This window comes from Mesitornis unicolor, unplaced genomic scaffold (genome assembly GCF_000695765.1).
Source record: "Mesitornis unicolor isolate BGI_N332 unplaced genomic scaffold, ASM69576v1 scaffold11304, whole genome shotgun sequence".
Taxonomy (NCBI): domain Eukaryota; kingdom Metazoa; phylum Chordata; class Aves; order Mesitornithiformes; family Mesitornithidae; genus Mesitornis; species Mesitornis unicolor.
The window spans coordinates 36219-45942 of NW_010182098.1; the positions used below are offsets into that span (position 1 = coordinate 36219).

General features: G+C 42.3%; 1 pseudogene; it reads right to left on the minus strand.

Moving 5' to 3' along the window:
- Positions 1–784: 784 nt before the first annotated feature.
- LOC104539984 overlaps positions 785–9724 on the minus strand; it is a 10208-nt pseudogene continuing 1268 nt past the window's right edge.

Genomic DNA, 9724 nt, shown 5'->3' on the forward strand with positions numbered 1-9724 from the left:
ATGGGAGCTGGTGATTGCATGGAGGGTCTGATCGGTGATGGGTTTGTGGGCACCCTGGAGCAATACCAGCAGAAGTGCTAAAATGTTTTGAGGGGAAGAGCTCAAAACAGGGCTGGTGGTGATCTGGGAGCCTAGGCTGGTAGTTGAGAGCAGTGACAGTGGATGCTGTTGGCAGAGGCAGCTCTAGGATGTGGTGGTGGTCCTGGCAAACTGTAAAATGGGCAGACCTCGCTGAAACTGTGGTTTAACTTTGGTGTGGATGAATCTGTCACCTCAATATTTTACTGCTCTTGTGCTAAAAATCATTTGGCTCTTTGTGTAGGCTGTTTAATCATCAGGACTTGCTGCTTGCTCCAAGTTTGTGCAAACTGTTTTCAGCTGTCTTTTTGTTGCTGTATTTTTAGCCGAATGTAATTTTATACGAAAAGATAATGCCATAAAGACTGTTGAGCAGCAGCTACATGCCATTCAGTCAACTTGGTTTTAGTTTTTGGCTTTGACCATGTTGCACTGTTGTGGTTTTATCTGATGTCTCAAAGCCAAATAAACAGGAGCTCACTCATTCTCTAGTTTGACTTGTACAATAAATACTCATGGATAGTCAGAAAGAAAGATGCAGAAGCAAAATTGGCTCTTTCTTCCTTGATTTTCAGCTGCTTCTCTGAAACTGCTCTGTAGATGGTTGAGTGGCCCTCATCAGAAGCATATTTCATATTATTTTTCTCATTCAGGCACTTTGGGGAAGAATCCTGGGTCTCTTATGCCTGAGCTCAGCTCAAACCTCTCAGAGCATCTTGGTGCTCAGGCAGCAGAGGGCAAGGTAAGCTCTCAGCCAGCCAGCGCTGGTAACGCTGCAGGCACTGAGCGGATGGGAAGGTGGCAAGGTGAACATCAGAGAACAGAGTGGGAAATGTAGAGAAGGGCTGTTGTTCAGGTCTGTGTTCACTTGGCAAGGTTTCTACAGCCCTATCAGGTCAAGTTTGTTCCTTTGGCTGAAGCAAAGGCTGCGGGCACCTTGGTGGGTGCTCAGGATGCTCCTACAGAGGGTGTTTGCGATGCAAAGGCTGAAGTGCAGCATGATGCTGAATGAAAAATGTTACCTCAACAAGCATCGCTTTGTTAGCTCAGCCAGCAGGAAATGCACCCTGGAGAGCCCTGGTTTGCATTTCTCCAACCACTCATCCAATCAGGAAAGGCAACGTAGAAGGCATTAAAAAAAAGGAAAAATAAAAAAAAGGGGGGGGAGAGAAGGGAAAAAAGGGGGAAAACAAAAAGGAAAACAAAAAGGAAAACAAAAGGTTGTGGCTTTGGCATGGTGAGATTTCAGCTGGTTTTGTCTCTGGATGGTAGTTAGAAAATGGTCCGCACTAATCATCCAGATGGCAACTCCTTCCAAGACAAAGAATCAATGGAGCATAACTGAGTTTTAGCAGAAATGAGCCCCAGAGGTCCAGTTCACTGCAACAACCATAACTGCAGGACAGCACAGGGTCGAAGAGGCCAGGGTTGCCAACAGAAAGCTGACGGCTGAGCACACAGCCGGCTTTCAGTCGATGATAAGGCTGATAAGAATAGTGCCTAAATGTCCAATAGGAGTCACAAACAATGTTACAATTGCTTACAATTGAAGTAGCACCCTGAAGATACTGCTTTGTCAGCACGGTACTTGTGTTGAGTGAGACTTGACCGTCCCAATGTGTGTTGAAGTCCTAGAAAAATTTAGGCTGGCTGGGTTCTCCAGAGACCGTGTTATCCAAGCCAAACTCAAAGCAGGGTCACCCTGTGTCAGGTTGGTTCTGTTGGTTTAGATCAGTGCTGAAAAGCTTGAAACCAGATTGGGAAGGGTCCAAATGTCTTCTGATCAGCTCTTTGCTAGAGAAAAGTATTGCTTAAGCACCCACAGAACTCTGTGGTGGGTAAATGGCTAAAAGGCGCAGCTGTCTTGGAGGAATTGTTTGGGGTTTCTTCAGATATTACAGAAAGACTGAATAGGCAGAGAATTTCTAGAAAATAAGCTACTGATGACCTCTTCAAGAGTGTCTGCTTGGTGCTTCTCTGACCTGGAGATAAAGTGCAAGTTCTTTGTATCTGTTTGACGGTCACAGACTGCATGCAAAGATGATTCAATCAAAGATGATTGACCCCGTAATGTACAGCGTTACCCTGCAGTGTCATGTCAGAAAGCTGCCAGAGTTTGACAGAAGTTTGGGCTTTTCTACTTGAAGCACAAGCAGTTGAAGAAGGGGAGGGAGGAGCACAGGATGGATTTGTATCTGCTTTTCAAAAAAAAGTTATGCACTGGGGATTTATATTTGCAAAGTAGAAAGAAGATTTTCATTTCTGTACTTGTTTGATCTGTCTTCAGGTTTTAACTTGTCATATCTTATTTCAAAGCATCTCTGTGGCCTGTTGTGACACACTCATTTATCAAACAGAAAGTTTAGTGTTCCTCCTTCAAAACTTTCCTGAAAGCTCTTGTTCCAGAAAGCAGCCTTAGATAACTCAGTGGTCATGCCAGGGGTAGAAATATTTTTGAAAGCCATTGCTCACTCTAGAATACTGAATGGCCATAGGAATGTGATGGTCAAAATGAAAAACTACAAACTGAAGCAATCTCAGTCCCGGAGGACGGAGGAATTCTCTTCTTAAGCTGCAGTTAATTACTGCAGCACACAGTACTGACCCACACATACAAATACGCTGCCCTTGTTAAAGCACACCGACAAAGAGATGCACCAAAGAGCAGTACAAACTTTGGTGTCCCGTGCACCCCACAGCAGAACAGTAGCAATGGTAATTATTTTAAAAAGAGATTGACTCACAGCATCCAGCCCACTTGGAGATGCCCCAAGACAACTGCTCTTGTACTGGGGCTGTTTGCTCCACCAAATTTCCCAGTCTGGCCTCGGGAGCAACACGTTTCTGCTTGTTCTGATGGCACCAGTAAAGGTCACCGAGCAAATCCACACAATCCCAAAAAGACTGTCAGCTTCATCTTTCGCAGCATGAAGAGGTGCACACCACACGGCAGCAACGTTTATTCAGGCCCATGCTTGTCGCTTACCTGCTTTCTTACAAGACAATTTAAAACCTGCGTATGCGCCTTCCAAAAGATGGGTACATTTTCCCTTTGGTATAATCATGGAGAATAAACTTCCAGCCTTAGCTAGTGGTGAAAAGAGCACTAACACTGTGGGGTTATGCTACCAAGAAGCCCCTCTTCTTTCATCCCTGCTCCTTGCCCTACTTCATCTTTGGGACATTTTTATTATGTTTGCTGCTTTCCATTACAATATTTTAAAGTGTGTGGTCTGTATTCCTGCAAGCTCCATTCCTGCACATCCATCACATAAAGCTGATTAATTCACCCTTTCTGAAATAATGTGCTCTGCGTCAATATAATATCTAGTGTTTCACCCCTTAAATAGTGTTTTACAAAAGGTCACATTGCATTCTTCCACTAATAGTACTTTAGAAACTTGAAAAAAACCCATGCCCATAGAAAATGTCAGGGATCTCATCCAAGTGGCCTGAGCTCACAAGGCTGAGTTTAAAAACAAACTCATCCCTGGATAATTTCAGTGTTTTAAGTATTCATATTTACTGTTCAGCACAATTTGGATCCACTTTTACAGAGTTCTGGAAGCATCTGTGCCTGGTCAGCACACACAAGCAATCAGAAAGGCAGGGAGAGGGAGAAACTCTCCAAAGGAAAACTAAGGAAGGAATCAGCACCATGTGCCTTAGCAGATGAATTACAGAAATGGCATTAAAAAATCCAGAGAGAGGGCTGGAGAGGGCTGGCAGGATGGGAAAGGCAAAAGAAAAGGAAAGGCTGAGGAAAAATAAGATTATGCAAATATTCCCCAGTGCCCACTCAGATTTTAGGACTACTTTTCTGGCTGGAGACACCCACACATGCCCCTGGGGTTTTGAGAATGTTGCCCCTATGAGTGAAATGAAATCTCTGTCCTGCTGCTCTTGTCCTTTTCTCCCCTTGGCTTGTCCCACCTGCAAGTCTTAGGCTGCACTCCCAGAAACAGTGGTTCTGGTTTTTGTTCGAAAGGGCCAAAACTTATAGCTACCTCAAGACATTTCTTTGTACATTTCTTTGCAGCACTGTCTCAGTGATATGTCAAAGTTTTAGCAGGCAGATTCATTAGAAAGGTGACTTATTTACAACTTCAAATATATACAAAAAGGACAATAACGAGCCTACTTAATGATTTGTGAAACAGACTTAATGCCACTTAATTACTGCACCTGTACCAAAAGGCAGAAGGAAAAATATAATTAAACTCCAGAATTAGAAAGAGGGGGGAAACAGTCTAATAACAGCTGCTTCACCAATAAACATAAAGGTTATAAGTGGAATCCCCAGAATTTCAAAGTCAAAATAAATTTATAAAAATGAAAAGGTTAGAGGCAGAAAAAATAATAATTAGGTAGCAAAAAGCAAATAATCCATTAATCATGCACATCTGCCGAGGCGACTGAGCAAGTGGGATGCTTGCCTGGCGGCAGAGCAGCGAAGGTGACAGCCAGTAGTGGCCAGCACGGCTCTGCCCCATGGGTGCTTGGTGGCACCTTGGCCTACAGCAGCCCTGTCCATCGCCTGCCACCAGGAAAGACCACAGAAACAAAGTAATTAGGAATAGGCACTAGGCACAGTTGCTATAGGAACTTCTGTGGGAAGTTGCCAATGGGCAAACATTTCCAGATCCATGGAGCAAGCAGACTCCAGGGCTGCTTCAGGCTTCAGTGCAGCATCGTCTGGCCTTGCACAGCACAGGGAGGGATGGGCACGATAAAAGAAGATCTCTCACATTGCTGCCTGCATCCAGGAACAGGTGAGGGTGTGAATGAATAGTTGTTCCCTGGTCTGTTCAGTAGGATGCAATGTCTTGGTTCAAGGTACATGCTCGCCGTAAACAGAGTGTCTTTGGTTTGTGTGCATGTGCTTTGCCTGGCAGCCTAACCCTGTTCTGAGCAGGCTTGCTAAAACATGTGCTTTGCTTTTTAATGTCAGAGGTGACAAGATACCATTAGAAGCAGGGATCTACAGAGGTAATAGGGCAGGTAAAAAAAAATACAAAGCAATAAAGATTATATTGAAGAAAGTGAAATCGACAATCCCATAAGATCATAGAATTATAGAATCACAGAATGGTTTGGGTTGGAAGGGACCTTAAAGATCATCTGGTCCAACCCCCTTGTCATGGGCAGGGACACCTCCCACCAGACCAGGTTGCCCAAAGTCTTGTCCAACCTGGCTTTGAAAAGGTCTTGTTTGCTAGGTCTTAGAGAATAATGCCTTTGATTGAATTAGAGCATATTTACAAAAAATATGCCCTCACAGCTATTTTTGATCTAAACTCGTAATAAGAGGGCTGATGCTTTTATAGGATCTCAATGCTGAGATACACAGAGAAGCCTGATTCAGCACAGCCCTTACGCAGAAAAGCAGGACAACATTACAGTGCTTTTATAGCAATCATGGAGATTTTGCCATAAGGAAGGTGAAGATCCGGACCAGGGAAGGGAAGGCCTTTGGCATAAGAGCAGTCGGTGTTTTATCCTGCAGTGAGTATTCTCTTTGAGTCCTCTGAGCAATCCAAGATAAAACATTTCGTACCTCAAAATTCTCTGGATCCCTGAAACATGGAGAATGTAATGCTGTTTTTCAAGCTAGTTATTGTGCTCAAAAAACATGCAGAGAGCCATTGAGAACCATTTGAGGGAACATTTCCAGCTTTGAACTGTGAAGTGAACAAAAAGAAAATCGGGTTTCTATCTGGGGGAAGGAGGAGTTTAATAATTCTCCCTTAACTATAACAGCGCAGGGACACGTTCCTGGCCAGAAGCATCACTCCACTGCAGGAACACTTAATGGGCTACTTGAAGGCCCACAGAAGTTTCTTTAAAAGAGCTTTAAACTTTTTGGTGCTAAGACTAAGAAGTCTGCAAGTGTTACAAATTAATTGATGACAGTTCATTTAGATTTCCCCATACTAGCACACAGACATTGTTGTTCTCAGTCTAGCTCCTGGCTATTCTCCCTACCAATGCTTAAAGCAGATCAGATATTGTTGAAATTGAAAGCTGCAAAGAAGCTTCATTTCTTTCTTACATATTAGACAAGAGTATGTAACCAGGAGGTACCTGAATTTATCACCATTTCAGGTTCAGTTACAAGCAAGTCTTAAACAGCCATCTTAATTTGGATAGCTTTAGAAAAAAACTATTTTTAAAAAATAGATTTCGAAAAAGGAATCTTGCTCAATTTAAAGAGATGACATAGAAACTTTAATAATAAACTGGTTTAAAAAAAATATCCCACACCCACTACCAAAGCCTTTCTGATTTATTTTGTGGTATTAACATTGCTATACTAAGCTAGAGCTCTTTTCCAGATAGGTGAAACTTTAGGGCATTATCATTAATCAGAAGCAAAAGAGATTTTGTATTGCAGATTCAGAATAAGAAGTATCCAAATCTATTCAGAAGACAACTAGAGCAAAGGTTCAGAATTCAACTGCACAAACTGCTCTCATGCAGGGATCCATCGAAGAAGAACAGCGTGGGTTTGGTGTGCCTGGGTGTTTCCCCTGTCACCAAACATAACAGATTAAGACGTGGTGAACTGGTTTACTAGAATACTGCTTTTTGCTGAAAAAACTCGTTCAAAGAACTGAGAGTTCAACGTAACAAGAGTAACACGGAGGATTGTTTGTCTTAGAAATACGATTTTTTCCATTTTTATGACCATATGTCACATGCAGTTTGTATCATGAATGTCAGCATAGCAGCAGCTTGTTCCCATCGTGCTTTACAAGTACTCAGCCACAATAATTTTATATTTAACAATAATTCCTAAGCCTACTCCTCTACCTATGTGAATGCATAGCAAGCCTCTTCTGGTAGCTCTGGTAACCTCTTCTAGCTTCATTAACTTTGCCCACTTTTCTATAATTTCCCCCCAGGTCCTTTGCCTCTGATGCAAACAATTCCCAGCAGAAGATGGCCTATGCTCAAAACTGGCTTTTCACCCATGAATAAGGGTCCATGCAAATTAGATGCTCAGCTGAGTAAAACCCAACTTGCTAAATACCAGTAAAATTATGGCATGGAAACAGACCCCCATAACCTGCCTTTGCTTTTATCCACTACTTGTCAGACTCGATCACAACAACAGCAAATTAACTTTAGGAGAAAAAAAAAAATCCCTGTCAGGCCAAAGATACTCGGGCAATATTCAAATGAACCACTTAACCTTTTGGTACTAAAAGCTTCCTGCAATAATGAAACATTAGTCATTAACTCAATGTGCTTTGTTAAATATTAGACAAGAGCACATGTTCAATTTAGCACTCACGTGTCCTCAGCAACAAAGAAAGAGCCATCTGTATCGACCACAATCTCCAGGATGGGAAGTGTGCTGTGAGTGGCACTCCAGCCTGGAAAGGCTCTGGTGTACGGGAGGGGGGAAATACACAACGGCCCACTTCATCATGGGAAAAGGTGGTCCAGAAAGGAGAATGATCCTGTTTATGTGGTTATTTGCCCTCCTCAGGAAAACTGTGCCCAAAGTAGGGTACTGCCCATGCTGTCTGCATGGTTCCAGGAAGGGGTTGCAGCATTTCAGCCCTTAAACTGATAGCTACAAATCCCTGGGCTGCAGGATGGCACAAGCAGCGTAACAGAAGCAGTGCTGGAGTAAGCCCCTCAAGTATCAACTCAGGGGTGCTGAGGAGAAGAAGGTGAAGAGCACGATAGCTTTAAAATATGAAGCATGTGGACACAAAGGCTGCACGAATGTAATGAATATGTAACGTGTGCCAAGTTCCTTCCTGAGTAAAGGCAGAATAAAAAAGAGACTAGACTTATTGTCTGTCAAAAATTCATTTTTGTCTTCTTGTGTTCAATCCAGAAAATGGTTGTGTACTCCCCTTCTCCCTGGCCTATGCTATCCCTTACTGACTCCCCGTTCACCTTGACCGAAGTGCAGCTGCTTGTTGGTAGCTAACATCAGTGGGGCTCTGTCTGTTCTCCAGCATTTGATATGAGGGATAAAACATCCTGACAGACCTCCACCGGTCACCGGGCAAGCACAGATGTAAGCCTAGAGCACATTAGTAGATCCTCACACTAAGGTTCTTAAAAATGTCTAAGTCTGAATTTCATTTACTGTATGATAAATAAAAATTTCAATATGAGCTTCTAAGCTGTGAAACGTTACATTTCTTTGTTTTACATACATGTGTATTAGTATACCCATAAATTCATGTTAAAATAAGAACCATTATTTGGCCAGCATCACGTGTATTATTTCAATTGCCTGAAATTGCTCTTCTTGTTCCACAAGAGCTCAGCAAGTGCTTTAGACAGCTCCTGACCAAGACACAGTACAAGTGTCGTCTTGTTTAGCTTTAATGACATTGCTCTGGGCAAGGTCAGCTATTTCATATTGTTCTGTCAAGAGAAGAAAATTTATAAGCAATAAGATCTGAAAGGTTTCAGGCCTTCTGGGAATCCTTCCTGTAAGGGTCACTACAGCAGAAAGTCCCAACAGGAACAGCAATGAAAATACGTGGCAAGAGGAACAAGCTCCTACAGCATAAATTTAGGTTTTCAATCATTTCCAAGTCCTTTAAACTCAGATAAATGCTTTTACAGTTTCTACTGAGCCCTATAGAGGGCTTCTCATAAGCACTTAAAAATTTTTTAGCTTTACAAGTTCCTTATTTGTGACATATATCCAAGCACATAACAAGGTAATTCACATTTGGACACCACCACAATTAAATTTCTGGAAGCAAACTAAGTTATACAACCAAAATCCCTCTACTGTGAGCCATGATTTCTGTATATTTTGTGTTTCTGTGTGAGCCTGTTGCTCCCTTCTTTCCAAGGACAGGGGCAGTACCCACTAAACCTTGGAAAGTCTACAGAAACTTTGCAGATGTGAATCATAGGAGTCTTCAGCTGCTGTTTTCTATACTTCTGCTGGAAGATGCCAGACAGAAACACACTCACATTAAAAATAATTTAAAAACAGCCAGGGAAGACTTGCTACAATTTATCCTGGTCTCTTACTACATAGATTTTTTTCAACTACTTCTCTGCAATATTGGCTGCTTAAAGTCACCCTTGCCAGCCACAGTGGAGAGCTGAGAATACATTAAATGGCAAAACGTAAAGCTGAACAGTTCTTGTATATTATGTATATCTTGTATATTATGATACGATGATAGTGCTTTTTCTGAATTATTCCATTAGAAAAGCTATTCTAAGGGGAAAAAAACCTGGTTATCAGTCAAAATATTAGGATGAATTCTTAGTAAACGCCACCTTTAAAAGTCTACCAGAACAGCAATGGAGATTGCACATATATGGAATGAATAAATAAATAATAAACCACTCCCTAAAAAAAATTAAATCTTTGGTAACAGGACAGTTCTAGTGTGCAGGAGTGCTGCAGACAGATCCCACAGAGTCTACAGACAGCTTCTCCCTTCATCTTTACCAACACTTTAATCCCTTGGCAAGCTCTCAGCAGGCACTGCCAGTCTCAAGGTTAGAGACTGGTCAGGGAACCTCAGGGGTGCCAAAAACTCAGAATTGGAAACTAAACACAGCCCCGTCATGGCAGAGCACTGTTACCAATGCTGCTGTGGGACGTTGCTGGTCAGCAAATGCAACTGGCGTCCTACCACTGACGCTC